General features: G+C 34.9%; 1 protein-coding gene across 8 annotated transcripts in view; it reads right to left on the bottom strand.

The window, feature by feature from the left end:
• Positions 1–13,793, bottom strand: part of FOXP2 (forkhead box P2) — a 588,171-nt gene that overhangs the window by 411,174 nt on the left and 163,204 nt on the right. For 7 of the 8 annotated variants that reach the window (XM_077752288.1, XM_077752279.1, XM_077752343.1 and 4 more), the window contains one exon: positions 10,705–10,797. The exons of the other annotated variant lie outside the window; for it this stretch is intronic. The gene's annotated coding sequence lies outside the window, so the exon portion shown is untranslated. The remainder of the gene's footprint in view (positions 1–10,704; positions 10,798–13,793) is intronic. 8 annotated transcript variants of the gene reach the window in all.

Here is a 13,793-nt window from a genome sequence, read left to right as displayed (position 1 = left end):
TCCCCCCTGAGCTCCTCAGTCCACTTCACTAAGCCAATCCTGTATTACGTACCTAGAGTTCCCTGTATAGTGAAAGTCTGATTAGGGTACAGTTCCTCAAATAGTGATTAAAATGGGTATATTAGAATATTATAGCTTTAGGTAACAAGCAATCTAAATTTTAAAAAGTTTAAATAAAACAGAAAGTTACCACCTTAAGTTGGCCAAGAGGTAAGAAGAGCTCTAAATAAAATAAATACCATATTTATTTATTAATGCAGTTATTTAACATTGTTCAATACTTATATTTTAATAACTCAATACAGATACAATATTTCTGACAAGGGAATGGAGTTATTATAACTGGCTTAAACTCGTTAGTATCTATCTGTTGAAGCTGGGAGTAGGGTCAGTTTCCCATGCAGTATATGGTCTGTGGAATAATGAAGCATATCTCAATAACATCAGGGTCTGGCAGCAGAGAAGAAAAATGTTGAAACAACTATGAGTAGCGTCTGCTTCAAGCACAGTGACCACACGTCTTCACCTATGACAATCCCAATGTATACCTGTTTTCTATGGTAAATAATAATAGAATCCTTTCTTTCTCAAAAGTGTCCTGGATGATGTATAAAATGGTCATCTGGCTATAAGGTGTATATTTTTAAGATTTTGGATTTAAGTTTTAATTAAGCTCTAACTTAAATATCTTTGTGATAATTATACAAGAACACTGTTAAACCTTTAGTGAAAATAAAAATAAGGTTTCGGAATGCATGGTTAACCTAATAAAATTTTAAAGTAATTACAAAGTAATCCCTTTCAATGGACTAAACCACTAATTACAAATCATTCACCAGTGATCGATCTCACCAATTCTTCAAATAGATTTTATGGATTCTTACTAATATTTTCATAGTTTAATCCATATTTTGAAAGAAGAAAGGTGATTTATTTTAAAATACATTCAATAATCCAGAAACTACTCATTTAGACTATGCTAACTTCCAAACATTGAATATACAGAGTGATAAATTGTTCAAGAAACCTGTTTATGTTTAAATGTATAGTACATTATAGGCCACAAATAGAATTTCATAAGATGGACTGTTCAACAGTCTGGCTACAGTAGAGCATTGGAGGCTTTGGACCTAGAGTGCCATAGTTCAAATCTTAGTCATAACATATATGCACTGTGGAACACTGAAGTAAATATTTAATTTTTCTGGGCCCCACTCCTTCATCTATAAACTGGGGACAATAATGATCTCTACCTCATAAGTAAGTAATTCACAGGCTGTATTAAGTGAGTTAATACTAGTGAATCACTTAGGAGGGTACTTGGTACTAAATTAATGGCGAGTAGTAATAGTAGTAGTAGTAATATTGTCGTTGTCATTGTCATCATCATCACATGCAGCCCAGGGAGCTGTCTGAGGGATCAGACATTAATGCCAAAAGCTTACACATTTTCCCAAAACTAGTAATGCAAAGAGACAATCACGTATTTTGAAAAGTAGAATTAAGTGTAAAGGCAAAGTAGCGACAGAGGGTGGCCAGAGACAAGGTAGTATATAAGGAAATCTAGGGTGAACTCAGGAGCTGACTCATCAAATGCACCTCCTCTAAGTTCCTCTTACTTGCAGTTTGGCATGTTGCTAAATGTCTAGAGTATATTGTTAAAGGGATTAAGGCTTCTCAGGATCTCAGCATAATGCTCTCCTTATTTCGAAAAACCGTTTCTTAACATGTGACTTACTGAAGGCAAATTCACGCTGAAAACCAAAATCTCAAAGGAGATAAACGGTTGGAGTCCAGAATAAACGACACGTAGTTCTGGATAGAGGAATGTACTTCAACATTTCTGATTAACCAGAGAGACATATGTACAGAATATAACAAGGAAGGTAAATATGAAATAGAGGGTACTAGAACACTAAGAATATAAAATTACTTAATTGGTACTGAATAATTAGTTATACTTTCAGCTTTACTATCTGAAAAACAAACTGAAATGTGAGCACAGTTTTCAGTTCACTCACAGGAAAATATGGAGCATGTTTACTGTTGTTCAGTCCCACATGCTGTCCAAGACACCCTGCACCCTGAGACTGACTGAATCCTAGAGGCAAAGGTCGAATTTATGGTTAAGAAATAGCAGTTCTCGATAGATTAACATTGTTTACAAGAGTATAAAGGAGTGTCAAATATTTCTTTAAGACGGCTCCTTGTTTATATAAGAATATAACGTGTGCTTTGCATTTAATTGATGACAGTTAGTGGAAATCATGATAATATAAACAGTCACAGTTGTGAGAGCTGATGAGCTATTGGATACCTAGAGACAAGAAAATATAATTTAATGGATCTAACTAAAAAGTAAGCATGAATCATTAACTAAGAAACAAAGGAAAAAAATGTATTAGAACAATTTTAAGGGGCACCTGTGTGACTCAGTTGGTTAAACGTCTGACTTCGGCTCAGGTCATGATCTCATGGTTCGTGGGTTTGAGCCCTGCATCGGGCTCTGTGCTGACAGCCAGCTCAGAGTATGGAGTCTGCTTCAGATTCTGTATCTCCCTCTCTCTCTGACCCTCCCCTGCTCGCTCTCTCTCTCTCTCTCTCTCTTTCTCTCTCCGTCTCAGAAATAAAACATTTAAAAAATTTAAAGAAAACTTTTAAAACTCAATTGTACATTTAAGAAGCATATAATCTAAAGCTATCTTGAATTTGTTAAAAACACAAGAGAGATTATAGAAGAAAGTATGTGACAGATTCTCTGTAAGTCTGAAGAGAAATGCTGTATTTAATTAGCAAATTCAGAAACTTTCTAACAAAACCCTTTTATTGATCTCTCTTCTATAAATATTTACTTTTAATCTGACCCAGGCAATCAAATAAGAGATCTTCATTTCTCTGCATTAGACTTTTCACACATCTTCCTGCAAGTGCTTAAATCTTTGTCATTCACAAATTAAATATGTCAATATATATTATATGGTACCATATGCTATTGTCCTTATAATTTCATAGAATTCGAGATGCTAAGTTCTCTTTAACTTCTTCTTTCTTCCCAAATTATTTCAAAATATATCTTTTAAACAAAATATATATTTTAAAATTCTTTCTATAAACCTCACAGTTGTAGTAAAAAAAAAAAACAAAAAACAAAAGAACTTCAAAGGACTATTTATAAAAATGGTTGTTCTCATGTGAGCACATACTCTTAATTAATGAATGGAGACTCTCAAGATTACTAGCATTTTTAGTAAGGTAAGACCTACTGTTATTTTCCAACCTTAAGATTCTAGAGTGCACTTTGGTAAATCCATTCATTTGCGTTGTTTATTAAATTCTCTAAGGCTACTGATCCATGCGCTTAAGCAGAAAAAGACAAAGAAAAAAAATCATCACAATATTATAGTCTCAAAAGTTTTTATCCACATTACTCTCCTACAGAGGACCCATTGTTGAAGACCAAAAATAATATGGCAATTGAGAATTATGGTTAACATTTAATTGTGGAGACAAAAATGAATATTTAGGCCCAACAGAGCAAGAATATGTATCCCTTGATCTACTGAACATAAAAAGTATTCGCATCTGTTTCACTGCTTTGCCTTCTTCATGGGCTTAAACCTGCCAAATTATTCCATTTGATTTCAGAGAATTCTCATATGGCAATCTATTTTATTTACTTTATCTTCAATAAAATGGTTCAGTGAGCATTAGCAACTCTGAGACACAAGTTTCAATCAGCCTTCAGGCAAAGGCGTCAGCCTATATTAGGCCTACTGTGCTGTGAGTTGCAGCTAGAAAGTTGGATAAGGCAGAGCAACAGCGAAAATGTGAGCAAGACCTAATAAAGCCACAGTGAAGAGAAAGAAAGCTCTCCCCAGGCTCTCGCATGCATCACTTATACAATGCCAGGTGCTGGGTTCAACACATGAAGAGCTCCTTAATAAGGCTGACAGCTAAAAGAAAGCTTCAGACTAACTTTATTTTACATGACACTTACAGTAATAGTCCTCTGTTCTCCAGCAGACAATAGTAAAAACTGGAATTGCCAACAGTTAAAAATGGGTTTTTTATTCACCCCTCAGATATTATATAGGGGGGAAAAACAAAAAAATAAAAAAATAAAATGCCAAGCTGCACGACAGTTCTTCTACATTTTCATACAATTCCTAATATAATGTAGTTTCCAGAAGGACCTTTCCTTACAAATTTGTATGACATTTTAAATATAGCTGCCAGATTAGGTTTTAACCACAAAACAACCAGTGAGTTTGAGCAACAACTCATTTTGGAAAATGATAACATTAAAGACTAATTCCAAGAAATGTGGGGCAATACTGATAGATGCCGTGAAAATGTCTCCCAAAGCACAAACTTCGTAATAAGTGATGCTGGTTCATATTTGATATGGGCTGTAAAAAGCAGATTATTGTAATGGTGTTCTTCCCAGCAAATAAGACCATTAAAAATGTACTTAATGTTCAGTTGAATTGAAAAGCAGGCCAGTTAAAATCCATATTTTGCTATTTCGTATAATGGTACCAGAAATTTTACTAGTGGATCACTCTAAACCACAAATCTAAAATTATAAATGTAAACTCTCTCTTTTTTTGATAGGAATAAGTTTCTACCTTTTTTTAAATAGAAGGCTGTATTTTTTCCCAGGTTCTATGATCACAGTATTACCAATAAGAATGAAATTGTAATGATGATTTAATGTGAGTTTATTTAAAAAATGTTGGTCTATTACTTACAGACACATACTTCTCAACTCACTTTTCCGGAAATCAAATGTATTATTTTTCTAGTGAATTCTACATTTCAAAGCATAATATCCCAAAGATGTGTACATATATCTAGATGCTGCTATATAACTCTGTCCTTTACAATTCTATAAGAACAGTAAAGAAAAACAGAAACTAGTATGATAGGTTAGTAGAATACATTCTTCAAGTTCAGATTTTGTAAAAGTAAGAGTGGTTTTAACTATCTCAAATAGCTCTTCTATAAAAGAACCAGTATCAGACCAGTACCCAGACCCACCCAGCCCCTAGAAAGCACAATTATCCAAAACTGATGTGATCAGTGGGTAAGAAAGAGATTAGAAGGGAACTCTGCATATTATAAAATCAGTATTATGGGTGAAATCTAAACATTTCACATTTTCTACTCACTTGCCTATCTTACCAATATACACACTTATCAAATTACATTTACTTTAGACACAGTGTATGCAGTATACTATGAATCCTTGTATTTATTCCCCAGAAAGCCAAGAACAGTGATGAAATCTATGGAAATAATTTTATGGGTAAAATATATAATGCATAAATTATCTATTGCTATGAAACAAATCACTCTCAAACTTAGCAGGTTAGTATGCAGGAAAACTTTATTATCTCACACAGTTTCTGAGCATCAGGAATCCAGGAGTAGTTCAGCTGGGTGGTTTAGCCTTATGGTTTGTCAGGAAATTCCTCCCTGTCTGTTGGCCAGAGGGCTTAGTTCGTCATCACATGGACTTCTCTACGGCAGCTGGCCTTTCCCAGAGCTAGTCATGAGACACAGAAGGAAAGAGAGAGGGGAAAAAAAAAGGAGAGAGAAACAGGGAAAAGAAGAAAGTGGGAGAAGGGGAGAAAAAGAGAGAAAGACAGAGAGACAGAAACAATAGAAAAAGAACACCCCAGAGAGATGTCTTAATGTCTTGTATAACCTAATCTGAAAGGCAATATACCATCACTATGCCATATTCTATCAGCCACATGGACCAACTTTGGTAAACATGGGAGGAAAAATAAGAGTGTGTGAAAACTAGGAGACAGGATCATTAAGGAACATCTTCAAGGCTGCTTACCACAGCCCACCTCCTGTACCCCAATCATTCATGTTCTCCTCTGTGCAATCAATTCCAAATGTGTATGCTGCAGTGGATTCTTAAAGGCAATATAAAGGTTGTTTGAGATACACTTCAGATTACTGAGTCAGTGTAAAAGTGGATAATTTATGAAGAATGCCTTTTCAAATATAATTTTCAAAGTGAAAAGGCTATCAAACTGACCACGGTTTTATTTTATTTTATTTTATTTTTTTACAAATAGTTTATTGTCAAATTAGTTTCCACATAACACTCAGTGCTCATCCCCACAAGTGTCCTCCTCCATGCCCATCCCCCCCTTCCCCCCACATCCATCAGTCCTCAGTTTTTGTCAGCATTCAAGAGTCTCTCATGGTTTGCCTCTCTCCCTTTCCCCCACCATTTCCACCCTTCTTCTCCCCCTTGTTCCTCCGTCAAGTTCCTCCTAATCCTCCTATACGTGCAAACATATGATATTTGTCCTTCTCTGCCTGACTTATTTCGCTCAGGATAACACCCTCAAGGTCCATCCATGTTGCTACACATGGCCAAACTGACCACGGTTTTAAATGAAGAAGGTACATATATTTAGTAAACACTTCTTAGGATACTATTATAGGCAAGGCTGCAGATAAGACAGATATGATACTATACATGAAAAGTCAGGCTGGCTGAACAGGAGGGAAGAAACAAAAAAAGTAAAATGGAAGAGATAGAGATGTAAATGTGCTTTAAAGAGATGGAGAAAGTCAAAGAAACAATAGGTTGTAAATTGACAGAAATGAGGGAAAGTGAAAGGCATGGGATTCAAGGTAGGCATATAGATGTAATGGGGAGAAAAGGTTAGTATTTGGGTTTTGTCAGATTCTGAAGAGTATTAAACACCAGGGTAGGCTGCATTTAGCCTGAGGTTAGCTGGCATGAAATAATAATAAATCTTAGTTAACCGGGAGGAATGATCTGTTGGGAGTCACACTATAAGCATAACTGAGAATGTAAGTTTACAATAAGAACAAATATTCCTTTTTATTAAATAGTACATAATTGTAAAAATCTAAAATTGGGGCGCCTGGGTGGCTCAATCAGTTAAGCATCCGACTACAGCTCAGATCATCTCGCGGTTCGTGAGTATGAGCGCCGTGTCGAGCTCTGTGCTGACAGCTCAGAGCCTGGAGCCTGCTTCGGATTCTGTCTCCCTCTCACTGCCCCTCCCCCATTCATGTTCTACTCCCTCTCAGAAATAAATAAACTGGAAAACATCTAAAATCATGGGTTATTTGAATTTTAAGATAAGTTTAACATGCTTTGGCAGACGGATCCTAGGGTGGCCCCCAAGTTCATACTCTGTAATTCTATCCTCTTACATGTGAGTAGGACTATGACTTGCTTCAATGGGATGGCACATCAATGATTATACTAATACATATACACATACTCAAATTCACATATGTATGTATGGCTTTATCTTGCTCTCATACAGTAGAGGCTCTCCTACTGCTTTCAAAAAGCAAGCTACTATAATGTGGACTGTATATGGAGAGGGTCACATGCATGGGAACCACGGACGGCCTCTTGACCATCTCAGTCCTACAATCCCGATGTAGGATTTGGCCCAAACCAGTGAGTTTGGAAAACAACCACAGTCTCCAGATGAAAATGCAGCCTGGCCAGTATTTCAAATGCAGCCTGACAAGACCCTGAGCTGAGCTATGCCTGGACTCCTAATCTGTAGAAACTGATTTAATAAAACTCTGTTTTAAGCTTTTAAACATGTAATATGTTACATAGCAATAGAAAACTAATACACATGCTAACCAAAACACAGAGAGCACATTTACAAAAGTAACCCATTTTTACCATCTCCTTGCCCAAAGTTACGCAGCATATTTGCTAAATAGCCCGAAACTACAGTCAACTGGTGAAACTAATACAATAGGAAACAAAACAACTAAGTTCTTTTAATGCTTACAATGTCCTTTGTATGAATTCACAAATGTAGTCCTCAAATCTACTCTATGAAGTGAAGAACTATTATCTTCTTTTTCTCAATTCAGAAATTAAGGATTAGAGAGTTTAAATGGTTTGTCCAAGTTTCCACAGACAGTAAATTTGCCATGGACCCATAATTCAGATCTAAGCGATCTGATTTGCAAGCTTGCATTCTCAACAGCTCCACTCTGTAGCCTCTCTCTCTGCAGTTTTGTTCCTGCTACTTTTTGTTAATGGATGTCAGTGTGCCATGAACATGAATCACTCACCCAGACCCTCCTCAGCCAAATCAGCTTCCTGTAGACTCAATTTTCTTTTCAATGACTTGAAAATTTCAGCAAATGTTTTGTCATGTATGATGCTTGCTTTTTAACAAGTATTTGTGAAACTTACATTAATTTCTCTAAGACTGAGAATAAAGTTTATTTCTAGTACACTGAAATAATTAAATTCTATATTTTAATTGGATTTAATACTCCTACAACAGAAACTCAGAAAATAATTGTCACTATGATGGAGTAAAACACACACATACATACCCATTCACTCAACCACCCAGTGACTTACATACAGTCTCAGCTGCAAGCTGCATGAAACAACATATTAGTTCCCACTTTAGAAGTATAGACTAGGGCAAGTTATTTAACCTCTCTGAGAGACAAAATGGGGATAATGCTGAAACAAACTGCTTAAAAATGGGAAGACTCAACTAAGTATTCACTTTTGGGATTTGGGGAGGGGTTGGAACACAGTAGTAGAAATTGAAGAAAAAAATGAATATGTCTTGAAAATAGCTATAAATTAAGTGCTAAATTTTTACAATAATCTAACAAACAGTTTTATCTGTCCCTGCTTTTATGGTTTGAAAACTAATGTGCAAAGATTTAAGGAAGTTAACCAAGGTTGATTAAAAATGCTATCAAATGGCTGCACGGATCCAAAGCCTTATCTACCTGAATCCCAAACCCTTGCCTCTCGGTCATCCCCCTCTTGTCTTATCATGGTACCTCCAGCTCTAGGATCCATAAATTCTATGTATTCCCAAGGAAAAACACTGTTTCGGATATTTTTTCATTAAGAAGAATCACTGCCTTTTGCATATGCATTATTTCCACCAATATGTGGTTGGTCTTCAGTTAAAAATATAAAAACTACTATATGCCTATGACCAGGAAAAGTCTAATTAGCAAGTTCCAGAAGCAGATTTTCAGAACTAACTTCAAACACAATTATGTTTCCCTTCTGGGAAAAAGACTCTGTTTTTCAAAAATCATTTCTTTCATGGTTCCATGATGTTCACTGTCCCACTTATAAATCTTAAATCCCCCTAGTATTATTAAAACAAATGTCCCTTTACTCAAAAATGAGAATTTAAATATTATATCAACATCACCATTGTCTACAGTAGCCATAAATTATATAACCCAGAAAGAAAATATTAGGCCTTAGCAGATACTTTTCTAGTAATACCTAATTGTTTATTATTAGCTGTAAAATCACAACAAAGTATATCACCTTTACCAAATCACTCACATTTTAGTTTCTCCACGTACTAATAAACAAGGATAATAATATCATCCTTAGGTCATAAGCAATGCAAGAGTAAAATTAATGAGTTTAGTGAAGGAGTAAAATAAAGTGAAAAGTTGTCAAAGTGCTTCAAAATCTTAAATAATAAATAAGTGTGGAATCATTTTGTTTGTATATCTGGCAAAATAAATTTGGTAGAAAACAAGGGGTCCACAGGCAAAATAGTAGGTAAACTGCCCGAAAACTATTTGACTATAAAAGTCAAGCAGACTGAAAAAATATCTCTTATGGAAGATATGGAGCCTTCATCTGGAAAAAGTTTTAGAAAGGGATAAAACAACATAAGCAGAACAGTGAGGGTCCTGAGGCTTGTCGTACATATACTTTCAGTGAACCCCTTAATAAAGAATTCTGGAGTGGGGAAAGAAAGAAAAAAGAATTCAGGAGAAATCAGATACCATGGCTCCCTTCTACTTGGCAGGGGGGTGCGGAGTCTAAGATGAGAAATGATATAAACTCCTCACCTAAAGTTTCTTTTAATTTTCTTTTTATAATTATATTTTTACACCAATAGGTGGCTGAATCTTAATTGAATGATATCACAGTTCAGTGGTGACACTGAAAAAAATAATGTTGCAGAAGCATGATATATTGAGTAAGAGTGGGAAATCAATCTACATCTTTTGGAAATGCATCCCATGCCATGTCTGTGACCCTTGCTTTGTACCAAACAATGGTATTAAAATTCTCTAAATTGACACTATAAATATCAAGGAAAATTCCTATTAGATTTAAAGAAATGTAACACTAAAAAGGAAACAAATGCTTTCTAAACAGCTGACTTGCTGGATCTCAAAAAGTTTATAAGAAAATCAAAGCTTAAAAAAGAAATCATTACTAGTATGCTATTCTTTTTATTTTTTGGCACTCCTACATCTCCCAAAAACCTCAATATCAACTCAATCTTAATAAATACTGAAAATATCATTATAAAAGACCACATAATCATAACTGAAAATAATCCAGGTGCTTTTCTTGACTAATCCTTTCAATATTTCAGAACCAAATTCATGTTCCACATAAATCCATGATAATTTTTTTAAAAAGTGAAACCAACTTAATAGGAAGAGAAAGCACAGCAAAGACTGAAATGGGATGGGCAAGAAGATGAATATTCCTTTAGTCCTACTTGACAAGTCTCTGTGGTTTACTGATAACTTTCTTAACTTTTGGATAAAGATACCTAACCAAAAAATTAAAGAATAAAATAAATACTAGAAAAGCAGACATAAGCACAATGAACCAAAGAGAATCATTACTAAACAGTCACTTACTTATTTCTTTCAGATCTTCTACAGGACTTTTGAGTCAACCTTGATACGGAGTGAACTAGGTGAACTCAATCCCAGCATCACATTAGAATAGCCCTGTTAACAGAGACAAATAATGGTCACTGCTTCAAAAATTAATTTTAAATTTATGTCACAATTAGTTCAATGACTTCAGAGAACATAAAACATACTCAACCTCAAATAAAGTTAATAGTTAATGCATTAATTGCTTTGGAACTCTTCAAATATGCATGGAAATGCTTTTTTACATTTTAATTTAGAGAAGTTTAAAAGCCATTATTTGGTCCAAGCAAGGACCACGGAGACAGCATGAGATTCATTTCCATGAGATGCAGATTTTATTTCCCACTCTTACATTGATTTGACAGGTTTAAACTTTTGGTGATTAAATTTTATAATTTATAGAATACAGTTATTTTATGGGTCCAGATTCCCAACTGAAAACATGACTGATTTCAACTGCATCTTCAACACATACATAATGAGCTTTGAAGGCCTTTCCACAATTAACAAATTGGTAATAAGCATTTTCTGGTAATTGCAAACAAGGGCTATTACCTTAATACTTAATGTGAGTGTGTATCCTAGACCCAGTTCCTATTTAACCACTCTCTTTTCTAGCCTCTTCCTTCTTTAATCTGAAAGTTTTAGCTCAAATCTTTCAAAAGTGTTTTTAAGGTCCAACAAAATTACAGAAGTTAGTCATATATAGGTAACAAATGGGTTTTGATTCACACACCAACTCTGACTGACTGGTAGTGACCACATGGAAAACTGTATGGAGATTAAATCTGAGTCTAGTAGAGAGTCCTGTGTTCACTTAGCAATGCTTTCCAGAGGCATTTAAAGGGATGGATGACATCATATACCATCTTTGTTGAGCATTTAGACATTTCACTAATTCTATTTAAATTGTTCCCAAACACTTTTGGCTACAAATCCTTTTTTCCAATGAAATCTTAGTGAGGGGTCAACTTATTATTCAGGTAACAATGAAGCATTCTGGTTGAACCAGACTCTCAATATTCACTACCACATCACCATTGTTCTTTCTCTAGGTACGTTGGGGGCATTCCACAAAGTCTTAGGTATTCTGCAAAGCATAGTTTGAAACCATAATTTTATTTATCAAGGTAACTCAAAGTCACAAAAATTAAGGTAATTCAAATGCCCATTCTTCACATTCTAGTAGTCTTTCTCTATTCCTTCTGTTGTTCATTTTTCTCTTAATGATAAATTTTGCACAAGAGCAGGCTCCATTCTTGACTTTCTTTGTGTTAATTTTCTTTCATAATTATTTTTTGCCTGCTATATGTCACTAAAACAAGGAGATTTATTTTAATATGTAGCAATCTAAATTATTTCCTAATTCCATATTGATTTACTTTCTCCTCGAATTCATGGATATTAATTTTCCCTAAATTAATCTGTAATTTCAGATTTTTAAAGAAATCAACAAACTTGTTTTAAAAGCATATACTATAGATGTCTATTAATAAAAAAAATTAACATCAAAAATAAAGGACAGAGAGAAGGAATCTATTCTACCAAATATTAGGCTTACTACCAATGCCAGGTGCAGACACTGGAAAATGGAGATCGGAAATAAACCCACATGTCAGTGGAAGCCTTATATATATAAGGGTACTATCACAAAGTAAAAGAAAAGGTTGGTGCTGTCTCATTACATAGAGAAAGAAAAACAGTCTCAGAATATGGAAAAAAATAAACTTATCTTCTTATTTTATACCATATACAAATTTGGATTCCAATGAGACTAAACAGCTTTAAATGTGAAAGTTATCCTTTCAAAGCTAATAGAAAAATGTAGGTAATTCTTTCTGACACCTAGAATTAAAACCTAATTCTGAAAAAAAAAAAAGGCTTAAAATAATAAGGCATAAAACTGATGGATTTGGTCAAACCAAATGAGAATTTTTTCAGTGAAGGATACCATAGATAAATTTTATAAATAAACTGAGAGAAGACCTAAAACCAACAAGGAATTAATATTAAAATACATACTCAGAGAAAACCAATAAAAAATGAGCAAAAACCCTCAAAAGGCAGATTCTCAAAAAGGAAAGCCAGAAAAACTGTCAAGTATAGTTCGAAATGGTCAAAATCACTAGGTATTAGGAAGAGACAAATTAAAAAAAACAATGAACTACCACATTCTGCCATCAGAATAGTATATGTTTGAATGCTGGATTCTATACTGTGTTGGCAAGAATAGGTGACAGAAAGATGAGCATTGTTTCGTTTACTGGTAATGGCAGCATAAACAATAGTTATTCTTTTTTTCTAAAATAGTTTATTGTCAAGTTGGTTTCCATATAACACCCAGTGCTCATCCCAACAAGTGCCCTCCTCCATGCCCATCACCCATTTTCGCCTCTCCCCCACCCCCATCAACCCTCAGTTTGTTCTCAGTATTTAAGAGTCTCTTGTGGTTTGCCTCCCTCCCTCTCCTTAACTATTTTTCCCCTTCCCCTCCCCATGGTCCTCTGTTAAGTTTCTCCTGTTCCACATATAAGTGAAAACATATGGTATCTGTCTTTCTCTGCCTGACTTATTTCCTTAACATAAGGCCCTCCAGTTCCATCCACGTTGCTACAAATGGCCAGATTACATTTTTTCTCATTGCCGTGTAGTATTCCATTATATATATAAACCACATCTTCTTGATCCATTCTTCAGTTGATGTATATTTAGGCTCTTTCCATGATTTGGCTATTGTTGAAAGTGCTGCTATGAACATCGGGGTACATGTGCCCCTATGCATCAGTACTTCTGTATCCTTGGGTAAATTCCTACCAGTGCTATTGCTGGGTCATAGGGGTGTTCGTTCTACTGTTAATTTTTTGAGGAAGCTCCACACTGTTTTCCAGAGCAGGAGACCTAAAATGCCTACCTGTTCTTTATGGACCCAAAACACCCTATTCAGACATCAACTATAGCATATGTTAGCTTAGATTTTATTCACTTAAATTTGTTTAATGTTTATTTATTTTTGAGAGAGAGAGAGAGAATCCTAGTGCAAGTGGGGGAGGAGCACAGATAGAAGGAGA

Source organism: Crocuta crocuta, unplaced genomic scaffold, assembly GCF_008692635.1.
Source record: "Crocuta crocuta isolate KB4526 unplaced genomic scaffold, BGI_CrCroc_1.0 scaffold397, whole genome shotgun sequence".
Taxonomy (NCBI): domain Eukaryota; kingdom Metazoa; phylum Chordata; class Mammalia; order Carnivora; family Hyaenidae; genus Crocuta; species Crocuta crocuta.
Note: the sequence above shows the minus strand (reverse complement) of the source record. Positions and strands in the feature narration are given on the sequence as shown.